Here is a 12904-nt window from a genome sequence, read left to right on the forward strand (position 1 = left end):
GGACTTCCTTTGTGGGGACAATTGATGGAGATTTCTTTTTCTGGACTTTTGGCCGGTAAGTATGAGGGCTGCTATGCGATCTGTGGGTCTGTCTTGCTAGCTGCCGATGAGAGTGATTATCGCGTTTTTCTCTCTCTTGTTTTTGGGGGTTGAGTTTGGGTGCTACCGAGGACTCTCCGGGTAAATGGACTTTTGAGTTGTGGTTGGTCGTAATCACTCGCAGTCTTCGTTCTTCAAGGGTGAGGAAAGGGGATTCTGTGATCTCCATTTCTTTATTGAAGTTTCTTTGTGATGATGCAAGAATTTTGGTGGAGTCAGGTATTTCTTGTAAATCCTGATTAGAAATTGTTGATTGGTCTGTAATGTATTGCGTAATGTTCATCATGTCCTCGTTGTTCAAGAAGGCTTCTACCCCTCTAGGGGAATGATTAAGGGTCTCACGTTCGACCCTACTAGCCTCCCGGGTGTCTTTTGCTTTCCCTTTCAGTTAAGACGGGATTGTGGAGCCCTTTTGGGTGGCTATGACTTTGAACTTGCTGGATCTGGTTGCTGGAAGATTGGTTCTAGTGAGACTGATCCTTTTCGTTTGAGGTTGACTTCTATCACTCCTTTTGGCGACCTGATTTTTTCTGTCAAGAGAGTTGATGAGACAGTTAGATCAATAAATGGAAGAGTTTGTGTGCCTTCTGAGTTTGTTTGTGGCCTGTCCTGGGGAGTAAGACACATGGATGAAACCGGTTTTTGAGATAGTGAGATAGATGGTTCTTGGGTTGATTTGTTCTCGGCTGCAAGAATCTTTGCTTCTAGGGCAGTAATATAACCTTCCAGAAAAATTAATTTGTTCAGCATTGAAGTTTGAATCAATGTGTGATCTTTCATCGTATCTTTGATTGTTTCGTACAGTTTGACAAATGGGTTGAGGGCTGTCGATAATGCTGACATCAAAGTGCAGGTGTCAAGCTTTTTTGACTGTGAATCGTTCGAAGGAGTATGACAGTGCGGGGTTCGTCTGCCTCTCGTAGGAGATGGTGGTCGTGTTATTGGCATAGTTATAGCTGATAGTCTTCTGGGGGGTGGTCTGAGGAGTGTCTTCTTTGATTATTGTAGTTGTCTAAGTTTGAGTAAAAGGAGTCTAAGGTTTTCTCAAACTGGAGTCTGTTTTTTGATTTTGCAGGATACTTGCTTCCAAGGTCTTTGTCTAGGGTTTGTGGAGTGGGTTTGTGGGACTCTCCTAATGACGGTGGTGAGGTCTCGAGTGCCTGTTCTTTGTAGTTGATACTACCACTTGGTCGATGTGTTGATTCGCAGTCGAGCGACAGGTCTTGTGGCAAAGGTTGAATGGGGCCGATTAGGGCAGAGCCGACTTGCTTCGGTGACGTCGGAGTATTCGGAAGAGATGTGGGACTCTCTGCCTCGACTTGCTCTTGGATGTGAGTCTGTCATTGATTCTGTACTCCCTGATCGATGATAATAGGGGTTTGTTGGGGAGACAGGATAGAAGTTGAGATTGGAGGCTTTGCAATGTTGGCACTTGGCAAAGAAGGTGTATAGATGGGTGTTGGTGGTAGAGCCGGGTTTCGAGCGTGCTGGACCTCCAGTTCTTCGGACGTAATTTGTGGGATTAATGAAGTCACTTGGCCTGAAAAGTGTCATTTTGTCAGGTCTTTATTGGGGGCTGGCCTATTATCTTCTTTTGCAAAGGAAAAAGAAGATTTTCGTTGGGCTTGTATCAGCCTACGATGTTTACTCGGTGGTGTAATTGCGTCGGCTGCCTCGAGGATTTCAGCGTCTGTCAGTTCTTTACACTTCTCTTAAATGGCTTTAGAGTGCTTATGGAAAAAGTCTGATAGTAATTTCAGGGGGCGTTGAGGTTTTTTGCAGCCCTTTCTTGTTCCTTTGGGGCCTGCCCGAGGCGTTTTGGTGGAATTGGCCTGTTTAGGTAAGGATTTGGCAGAGCTCGTGGGTTTCACTTGTTTAGTTGATGGGTCTGAGACAGGGTTTTTCTTGGTTAGATCGTCAAGGGGCCGAGGTCTCTTTTTTTTATGTTTTCAGGTGATGTTGCCGTGGTTTCCTGAGGCAGAGATAGGCTTGATACAGTCATCACTTTTTCTTCTCGATTTGAATTGTCTGGTGGCAGGTTGGAAGTATTTTCGCTGTGAAGTGTTGCTATTGCCCTAACTACGGCAATAGGTGGTGCTGCAGTAGATTCAGTTTCGGTTTCGTTTGCAGGAGTCGGTGTCACGCCAGCGGCTCCTGGCCCGCTCGAGTGCTCCTGCTCTTTCTCCTCGGGACATGGCCTCCCAGAGGGACCAGGCAGCGGGACCTCTCTCCCCCCCGATGGGAGGACAGACGAGTCACCTTCTGCTGCGGTCTCTTCCGGTTCCACCGTTCCCATCTCGGGCCTCCCCTGCCTCGGTGCCACCTGCCCGCTCAACACTGTCTCCCCTCCGGGAGACCGCGGAGCTGCGGCCGCGGTGGGGATCAAGCCATCCAGGACCTGCAAAGCATCAGGAAGCGCGGGCTCGTGACTCAAAGCGGTCCCCCCTCCGGAGGGCCGCTAAGCGCCGGCAGCATCTGGAATAGCCAACACATGCCCCAATGGAAGGCCGGGCAGCACGGCCGGAGAACTCAACGCGCCCCCCCCCCCCCCCTCGGGGTGCTGCGAAGCTCCGGGAAGTGTCGACCTGGCATGCAGGGGGACGGCGATCACTGCAGGCACGGAGGTCGGAGGAGGTTCAGTGCTGCAAGCACCCGAGGTTGCGACATTTTCCTCGGGTAAGTCAGCTTCATGTTGGTATGATGAATGATTATTGTTGGTGAAGCGAAAAAGCTTTTCAGTGTCTTTTTTGTGAGGACTCGAGCGTTAGCAGCACAATGTCCTTTTCCCAGGTGTACTGGTGTGTCGAGCCCTGGACTCGAATGGATATGCCAAATGCTGTTGTTTCAGTAGGAGTCAAAGGGGGATGATTGAAAGTCTGTGTGAGGGGTGCAATTGTGTTTTTGGACAACAACTTTGCGTTACTTCTTAGACAGCGGCTTGTAGAATCTTCTGGGTCCAAAAGCTGTATCGTAGATGGTGAAAGGACGGCCGGGCCCGTCTTGCCTGGCATGACTGCAAAACTGCCACTCACCGCCACTCTGCGTCCGCTCCGTGGAGTAAATGAGGCTTTGTAGTGTTGGGTGTAGCAGGAAACACACCTCCAACAATAGAGCTGAAGAAAAGACTGGTGGTGGGAGACTGCAAGACTGCCACTCACCGCCACAAGGTCAACTATTTATGTTGACCTTGTTGAGCACATGGTGTGTCTGCTGAAGGTATAGTAAACTGTTTGCTGTCTGCACTCCAAAAAGACCCAATTAACATTGGTGAGGACTTTCTACCAAATGTCTGGCATCATTCACTTGTGATGGAGCATCAGTAATGTTTGGCTACAATAGCAGGGTTGTGAAAAGTTTACAAAAAATAATTGCTTCCAACATTGTAGCCTGGCACTGCTCAGCACACTGCTTAGAACTTGCAGTCAATGATGTCATGAAGGACATCAGAGATACAAATCTTTTCAAAACATTGCAAGACAAACTGTATTCTCTTTTTAGCACATCTGTAAACAATTGTTTGCAGCTAAAAGAATGTGCAGATGCTTTTGGCATTCAGCTTTGTAAAATAGGTACAGTGCTAGATACTCGCTGGGTTGCTTCAAGCTACAGAACAGTAGAGGTTATTTGTAATGCTTATCCTGCTGTTTACAAAAACTCTAACTTAGCATCTAGTGATGGATCTCGCGATGGCACAACATGTAACATGTACACTGGACTATGTAGGCGCCTATCGTCTGTGCAGTTTGTTGCTAAACTTGGCATTATGTTTGATGCAGTTCAAGAGTTATCAGAATTGTCGCTTGACTTACAAAAACTTGATAGCACTACCATTGATGCACATCGTGCTATTTGCTGACAAATATCAGTGTTTGAGGCCATGGTAGAAAAGTGAGGAAAACATTCTTCCGAGTGCGAGAAGGCCAAAGAAGAAAATAGGTTCCAAGGAGTGACCCTGCATGAAGGAAAGTCGTGCAACAAAAGAATTGAACATGGACAGTTATGCAAAAATTGTATGGAATTATTTTTTTAAACTTATTTACAAAACATCTATTACAAAACCCAAGACAATCAGCGTATAAGAAATAAAACATGGCAAATTACACAAGAAAAGCACAGCATTTTGCACAGTTCTATGTACAGAGTGAGATATACAACACCGTAAACTGCCAACAAATCAAATACATCTCTCAATTACCCCCCCACCCAACAACTACAATGCCAAGTTAAAATAGCTGCAAAAATGTACCCCATATTTTCTCAAACAAAGCCAATTTACCAAGTCTCCTATACATCACTCTCTCCATATTTGCCAATTCATTCATCTCAGACAACCACGTCTCAATATTCAATGTCAAAGCATTCTTCCAGTTCCTCAAGATAATTCTTTTACCAGTCATCGCCCCTCTGAACAACCACTTCTTCTCACTCCGAGTGAGATCACCCAAAGACTCATCACTCCCCAAAATGATCACACTAAAATCCAAGACCGGGAGACCAATAATCACTTCATCACATAAACGTCCAATCTCGCCCCAAAACAGCCTCACCAGTCTACAATCCCATAGTAGATGTTCCAGCGTACCGATTTCACATGAACATCTCCAACATTCTGCACTCTCCAACATCCCTCTTTTATACATTCTCTCAGGTGCCCAATAAATTTGATTAAGAATTTTAGTCTGTCTCGATCTTTCCGTGAGTCCCAGCGAGCACACCTTCACATTCATACACATGTTTTGCCACAAGCCCTTCGTGACATCCAACCCGATTCTCCTGCCCACTCCTCTCTTAAAGAATCATTCCCTTGAAAACACGACACAAACACCTTATACAGGCTACTGGCCAGTCCCTCACCCGATCCCACCAAATTCCTTGCAAACAGATCCAACGCAAGTTTCTTCTCCAAATCCACAACGCCAATCGCATGTTTAAGCTTTACAAAGTCAGAAGCTCTAAAGTTTTCAATACCATATTGTTGCTGCAATTCCCTTTCGTTCATCTACAGGAGTTTCTGCTGCTGCTGACAACAAAGTTGGGTATCAGAAACTAATATGTGAAGTAAACCTTTTGTAGAAGCAGTACTGGTCAGATGAGTTACCACCTATGTATGGAGAAAGTGAGATAAAGTCTATGTGTGAAATATTTGATATTGGTGACAAACCATTCGGGCTTACAGGGAGCATAGGGAGACAGGTGGAAAAGAAGTTCATGGACACTATAAGAAACTTTTGACCGCTGTGAATACTATTGCTATTTCCATTGCTGAGTGTGAACAAGAGTGTTCACAAATGAATCTTGTCTGCACATCAACAAGAGCATCCCTGAATACTGAGACCATTTTGTCCTTATTATTCATTAATCTTGTTGGCCCACCATTGAAGAAGTTCAACCCCATCCCCTATGTCAATTCATGGGTTTCAAAAGGATGAAGAGCTGCTGATGACACTAGGATTAAGGAACGAAAAGAGGAGTTCACAGCCAGGTCAAATGTAGACACTTTATGAGTTTTTAAGAGCGAATAGAGACAGTATAAACCGATTTGACCGACAAAAAATGGTCGCAATGACCAAAAGTTCTAAAAATGCTACCACCAAAAGTTCAAACACCAAAGGTTCTAACCTTTGGTGGTAGCATTGTAAAAAAAAAACAGGGGCTGCGGGGGTGTCATACGCATCGCCCCGCTCACTACACTTCATGGTATAGTGAGCGGGGGTTGCAAGGGACACCCCTGCAGCCTTCCATTTAAAATAAAAAAAAGAGGGGCTGCGGGGGTGATCTCCTGAATCCCCCCGCTCACTATACTTTTGGTAGTTCGCACCTTTCTCATGCAAACATTTTGGCTGCGGTAGTTTCAACCGCGGCCAAATCCCTTAGATTCAATAGAGACAACTATGCAAACACTACTGCACTTGTAACTATTTAATATGTTGTTTGTACTTTATTTATTGACTGCTGTTTGCATGTGTTTCTTTTGTTTATCCATATGATGCATTTTGCAGTTGACTGTGACAGCTTAATTTATTCATGGTGACCCCAAACAGTGGTTGGCAAAGTTGTGATGGAATCTGTAACTGGAGTTATGGCATTTTGTGAAATGTTATAACAAATATTTTGCCATGTTATGCTAAATACTTTGGCTGGCATAATGTAAAGTACTTTTAATAAACACAAAATATAAATAGCATCTGACATTCGATATCATTAATATAGCGTCTGATGCATTATCTCACCACTTCCTGCTTTTCTAAGTTTAAAATGAAAACAAAACATGGCACCTTGTGCTTTTCTGTTTGGTTCTATGTTCAATGTCTTTATTTCTTAGTGTTTTTATTTATTCTTTAATCAGTGAGAGGTTAAATAAAAACGTGTTTTTGAGGATGTCTCAGATTCTTAATTACTGCAGCATCTGTTAACTTTCATTCAAGCAAACCTATTGTTTGAACTACAGTTTATTATTTTCCTAGTTTACTTCAACAACAAAAAAACATGCTCACACAAGAGACTCTACTCTAGCTCCACTGAGAGCCTTTTGGGACACTGGGAGGCATTTTACAAAATGGACAAATAAGATAACATCCATAGGTTCTTGACCATTTTATCAAATATATTATTACATCAAGGACAGCAGGTATGGTCCAGATGTGTAACACGTATGGTCTAGATGTATGTTCAAATGCACTCTGGGGGTGCCAGCACCACTAAACCTACCATGAGAATTGTTTTCCATCTTTAAAGCATTATACTTCCTCAACCCATGTGTGGTCCTTCCCCATCCATCCCACTACTAGCCCATGCCAGCAGTTGCGGCAGCGCCAAATATGTGACATTGAGCAGCAGCAGTGTGATGGGCTGGTGGTGGGCCGATCTAGAGCTGAGCCAGGACGCCTAGACCACAGCACTGCCGTGGCCGGCATTAGGGAACCAAGATGTTTTGGGCCTGGCACTTATTTCTTTTTAAATCAAGCACTGACTCTTGGACAGTATTAAAAACATACAAATAAACACCAGTGAAGTACGGTCACCCAGCTCGAAAATTAGATCTTGAAAGATGTGTATTTGGCATATACAGATTGATTGATTGATTGATTGGTTGATATTTTATTTCTATCGTGCTCATAGACAAGTGTTTCAGAACACGACAAGGCAAGGGAGGGGAACAGGGGAGAACAAAAGAGAGATCTTACTAGGCCCAGTGACATTGAGAACGCGCAAGTGCATGGGAGAGGGGGAGGGGAAAAGTGCATGGAAGGTGGGAGAAGTGGAAAGTGCGACGCAAAGAAGAAACAGTTAAATAATAATAAATAAATTAATAATATAATATAGGAAACAAACAGTGGTAATGCAGCCAGCAATTTGCAAGTGCTCGGTTTAAGGTAGCAGACAGGGTAAGTCTGATAAGTGCAGGAAGAAAAAGGGGGGTGCTGTATGGGTACAGATACAGTGCAAGTGCAAGGGGTGGCCCGGAGACAGTGCGGGAGGGTAGCACGATGGGCAGGTACCTGGGCCCGGAGGACAGAGGGTGGCCAGGTGCACAATGCCAAGAGAGAACAGATCAGCAGCGGAGAGGGGAGCGAAGGCAGAAGAAAAGAGGAGATACAAAAGAAAACACTTCCCCAAAACTTGTGGATTCCAGAATAACCCAGCATCCTTTGTAATCTATCTTGGACCTGGCCACTTGAACTCAAAGAGTATATACAAGAAAGGAAACGATAAGTGCACTGAATGTTCCATGTATCATAGCAACCAAATACTACAGTTTACTTCTGTCTCCACACCCACAATGCATCTCTTGTAGACGGGCAATGTACCAATGATGGGCTCTATTGATTTAACAACTTATTCAACTCACTGGGCTTATTCAAAACTGACATTCCAGTTTTAAATGTGCACCAAACCTCAACCTTCACCCATGATCCTAACACGAGGGACAACCCGACTCCCAGCCTACAAATACACTGTGTTCGTTGCACAGACAGCCTTTGATATCTTGTAAACACCTTGAACCTGAATAACTCTGCCTCTTAATCGCCCCCTAACTCTCCCCTCTTCCATCCCCAAGTTATTGAGTGTGCTTTGCACCCCCTTCAGTTCTCAGCTACGTTGAGTGGTTCTGGGAACAATTCTAAATACAAACAAGATAAATGTATGCATACTGTCCTGCAGTGATGTTGGCTTTCTTCCTTGTGATACATATCAGTTTGTAACAGATTTTTGTGTGTGAAATTGACTGGCAGAACTGCTGTTCTTCACTATTCAGCCTTCAGTGTTGAAGAGCCCTGTGTATATTCACCAGTATATAATGCCAATAATTTCATTTTACAACAATATTTTGGATAGCGAAGCAGAAAATAAATGAGACAATCATTTCTAGTTATTCCACCTGCAGAGCCAGCTGTTTGATTTGGTCATTTAAGATGTCTGCCTTTGTGTTAACCCATGTCAGCTCTTCATCTATCAGCAATCCTCATGTGCCTCAGAATCCTCTTGAATCTCCTAAAACCATTGATCCATTCTTACTCTGGTACTATGAAGATCAGCGTGATGATGAACCTCTATAGGGTGTCCATCGTCCAACCTTGCGATTAATTATCTATTTTTTCAGTATGGCATTATCAAGCACCACACAGCCCTGTGGTTTCAAGGAATGTACCGATTCTGGAGCAAACTGCTCATTAGTGACGTGAAGCACTTAATTCAGCTTACTATATTAAATGATCAGTTGCTGATTGCCTGACTTTTATCCACTCAAGTCCTTAATATAGAGCCATGCATTAACCAGCTTCACAACTGTATACACAAGCAGCGCACTTCCTTGCCCCACCTCAGGACTACTCTCCAGGTATCCCACAACTCCTTAACAGTAGTCGCCTGACCAACCTGAATCTACACCCGGGCACTGTCTTTGCTATAAGCAACCACAATTCTTCGTTCTGCCCCCTTTCAGAGCTGCCCACGCTATCCACGCCTCCTCCACACTTGGACACCAACCCGGCACCCCATCTGAAGGCACATGTGCACACACTGGGCGCACATTTTTTAAACCTAAGGCAGCTAATCTTCATTTTATTTTCCTTTAAAAGGTCACACTCAACAGTTTTTGGGATACACATTGCCTTCCAGCCAGGATTTGACAACTCCTTACACCAGACCAATGGCAGTTTTTAGTTAATTACATTCTATGGCCAACCCATTTCTGCTCAAGTAAGTTATCCATAGCCACCAGAACCCTTAACTACCACAATAATCAGTGTACCACAATTAATTGGTTATCTTCCTTCAAATTTAGGCATCCATATTCACCAGACATGTGACCCATGCATGCCACTATATAGGCTATCCTATACAAACTTGGATGTAAGTATGACAGGTATTATCTTATGCCATAGCTGCTCTTTCTGGAACACAATAATATGGCATATTCTGTAATATCACGGTGCATAACCACCATTAGTCTCCCAGGCTGCACTCCAATTTGCACTCTAAGTTCAACCCCAAATTCTCTTTTATTCACCGCCCCACACAGGACAATAACCAAGCGAGCAATTCATGCATTCACTCAATGCCACAAGGAAGTACAGAGTATTTGAAACGATATGAGCTCATTCTAACATAAACTTTACTCTTCTCCCCCTCCTGTTATCTTTTCCCTTCTCCTTTTACTTTTTCTTTCCCCTAGGAATTCACAGACTAAATGAAATATATTATTATGGTTAGAAATCATGCAAAACTACAGAAATGTATACAAATGTATGATGTACCATTATAATATTTGACTAACAATGCCTTGACAAAGCCCGGACAGGCACACATTTTGGCCACGCAGCTGGCAATTGCTCTTCTTGTTATATTGCCACAAACTGGAGCCAACAAATTCATGTTGAAACAGATGTTTGTACTTGTCACTTACTAACACAAATCTCACAACATATGATATATGTGGTTTTCTTAATCATATAAAAATAGTTCAGTTTATTCTGTGTCAATAAACTGGACACTTATTTGTACACTTTCCTTATATACATTTTTCTTGGAGTGCTTGCATAAGGATGTACCCACCCATTACTCTAACCACCATAGGGTGATGGTTTGCTTCTCTGTGCTTTGCAAAATGGACAATAGGAGAAACAACTGTGCCTTTTCTTAATTTAGAGGCTGGTTGTCATCATTGTCTGTTTCACCGTCCCCCACATGTAAGCTGGTTATCATGTGCATGACCACATTCATTGTGGATAAGCATAGACTGGCATTTATTGGATAATGAAAATTGCAGTAATGGCAGCAAAGACAACTTAATTAGTACCCCCTTTTAGTTTGATCGTCCAACTCTGGCTCCTCACTAATCAGGGTTGGCTGCGGGTATCTGTCCACTTACTTAGGACCAGGACCAACACTATCCATCACTTTGTTGGAGTGTAGAGCTGAGGGGTCATAATATGTGGTCTTTTCCCCCCTTGTTTACTCTACCTCTGTCCCAAGAACAACAGGACCCTCTGGCCACACTTCACCCTCTCAGCCTGCTTCCAGAAATACTGATGACACCTTCTTAGAGCAAGCAAGATGCCAGGCACTCCCTAACACATTGCTCATGTTCAGTGCTAAATCAGGTATTCTAAATCCGGTTCCTCCCAGCTCCTGCGTCCAGCCTGCATCTTCTGTGAGACCTGCCTTCCACAACCACTTCAGAAGACCCATGGCAAACTCAGAAAAATGTCAGAGGGGTTTGGGTGAGCTACCGGGAAATCAGAGTATGTTCTGGAATAAAGATGATTGAGGCTTTGTGAGGAGGTCTCTCCCAGCAGGCATATGGGTAATGAATGTGGCTGTGCTGTGTTCATACCAGGATACTTAGAATGCTGGGAACACAGTGATGCATTTTGACTTGTGCAGCACAGTACAAGATGCCGACAGAGACTCTGTGTGGACATAACGTGATTTGTTAGTGCTTGCTTTTGGCAAGCATGTGAAGAATCCCGGTGGCAGATCTTCCCTCAATCCCCCCACAAAAAAAGAGGGGCACAGCAGCTACATTTCCACAACATCAGCACTGACGGATTTGTGGTCGTCTGACATTTAATTTAAAAGGCAAAGCACAAAGGAGCCTCTGGCAGACTCCAACTCACAGTGCAGCAACGTTTCTCTAGATGAAAACACTTGCCTAAGGTGTGCATATCATACTAGTCAACGTCTCAATGAAATTAAGAAGATGGTCTAGCAGCACTCATTGACCTGCCGGTTCCATGTCATATCAACTACACACGTTTTTTCAACTGTTTTCTTTTTGAACAATTATTGCAGAAAAAACTCATTGAAATATTTATTTTTTGGGGGCTGGGAGGTTCCACCCACCAAGCCACTCCTCCTATTTGTGACTGTTCCCAATGCCCCAAACCCTTTATATGCCCTTTACGCCCCCACAAAATAATGTTACGTGTTTTTTTCTGCAAAAAAAGATTCTGAAAAACACCCGTAAAAAAAACAGGTGTCGATGATAGGACGTCATACCAACCTGCCATGTCATTTGCCGGGTTTAAGTGAATTTTAAGTCCATGAATCACATGTGGTAGCTGTGGTGTCGGGCCGCAGTGATCTGTGCGGGCCCGACCTTCATGAGCAGGCCTTGATAGGCCAGCTCTGGCGCGCAGCGCGTTGCGGGGCACAGGCAAGAAAGACGCAACTACTCTGTACGGTGCATAAACCCGGACTGGCGTTCTAACGCCAGTTCCGATGGTTCCTTTATTTCCGGTGTGTCACGTGACCCGGAAATAACTGGGCACGTGACAACACATTCCTCCCCAAATTGGAGGTGTTTACACTACTATTAACAACGAACATTTTGAACGGGTACCACACATTCAAATTTACTCTGAGTTCATCTTGGCCGGGTCTTCTGTAAGTAGACTCCGTTTACTACGTATCCTTGGAGACGGGATGATGGTCTGGGCCTCTTTCTCAGGAGGTATCGGGTGTTTCCTCTCTCTGGTACGTCTGCCCTTGGGGTCTCGAGTTCAGTCCTATCTTCTTGCTGGTGTGGTGCCTCGGAGTCTCCTGGCGTGGCATAGGCTCTGGGTGACATTTTGTCTTGGGCGTGCAAGGTGTCACCATCTCTCCTCTCGGGGGCACTGGGTGCTCTTCCCATAGTTCCAATGGCACTTTCCTGAAATGTGACACGTTTTTGTCACTGTTTCGCTCCCTCGGGTGGCGGTAACCATGCTGTGGTTTGTCGCACTGACTGTCCACGGCTGAAGCTCAAAATTGAGGGACATCTTCTTGGGCATTGCTCAGTTCTTGACGATAACAGTGTCCCCTGGTGTTAGCTCTCTGTGGCAGGCTCGCCTGGCAATGCTTTCTTGTTCGTTTCGCCTCTGTCGCATGGCGTCTATAGCCGGGATGTCAGGTTCAGGAGCTACCCACTGAGGGTGTATGGGGAGCTCGGCCTGTATGGGTACCCCGAGCATGAGGACAGCAGGGCTGATGCCTGTGGATGAGTGAGGGGTTTGCCTGTGGGTTCTTAGGATTCAATATACTGCCTTCAGCCATGGATGTCCTCATTGTTTGGCGATGCGAATGACCTTATTGATGACCCCATGAACCTTTCTGCGTCGCCATTCGCTTGGGGCCATCTTGGGGTGATTCGCTTGTGTTTAACGTTTACATCCTTAAAGAATTCACGCAATTCTTGGCTGGCGAATGATGGACCGTTGTCGCTCTTTACTTTTCTCAGGATTCCGTGTGTTGCGAAGATCTTTTCTAGCGTGAGGATTGTGGTCTCTGCGTTAGTGGATGCTACGTGTTGTACCTCAGGATA

Source organism: Ambystoma mexicanum, chromosome 3p, assembly GCF_040938575.1.
Source record: "Ambystoma mexicanum isolate Mex_15411 chromosome 3p, UKY_AmexF1_1, whole genome shotgun sequence".
Taxonomy (NCBI): Eukaryota; Metazoa; Chordata; class Amphibia; order Caudata; family Ambystomatidae; genus Ambystoma; species Ambystoma mexicanum.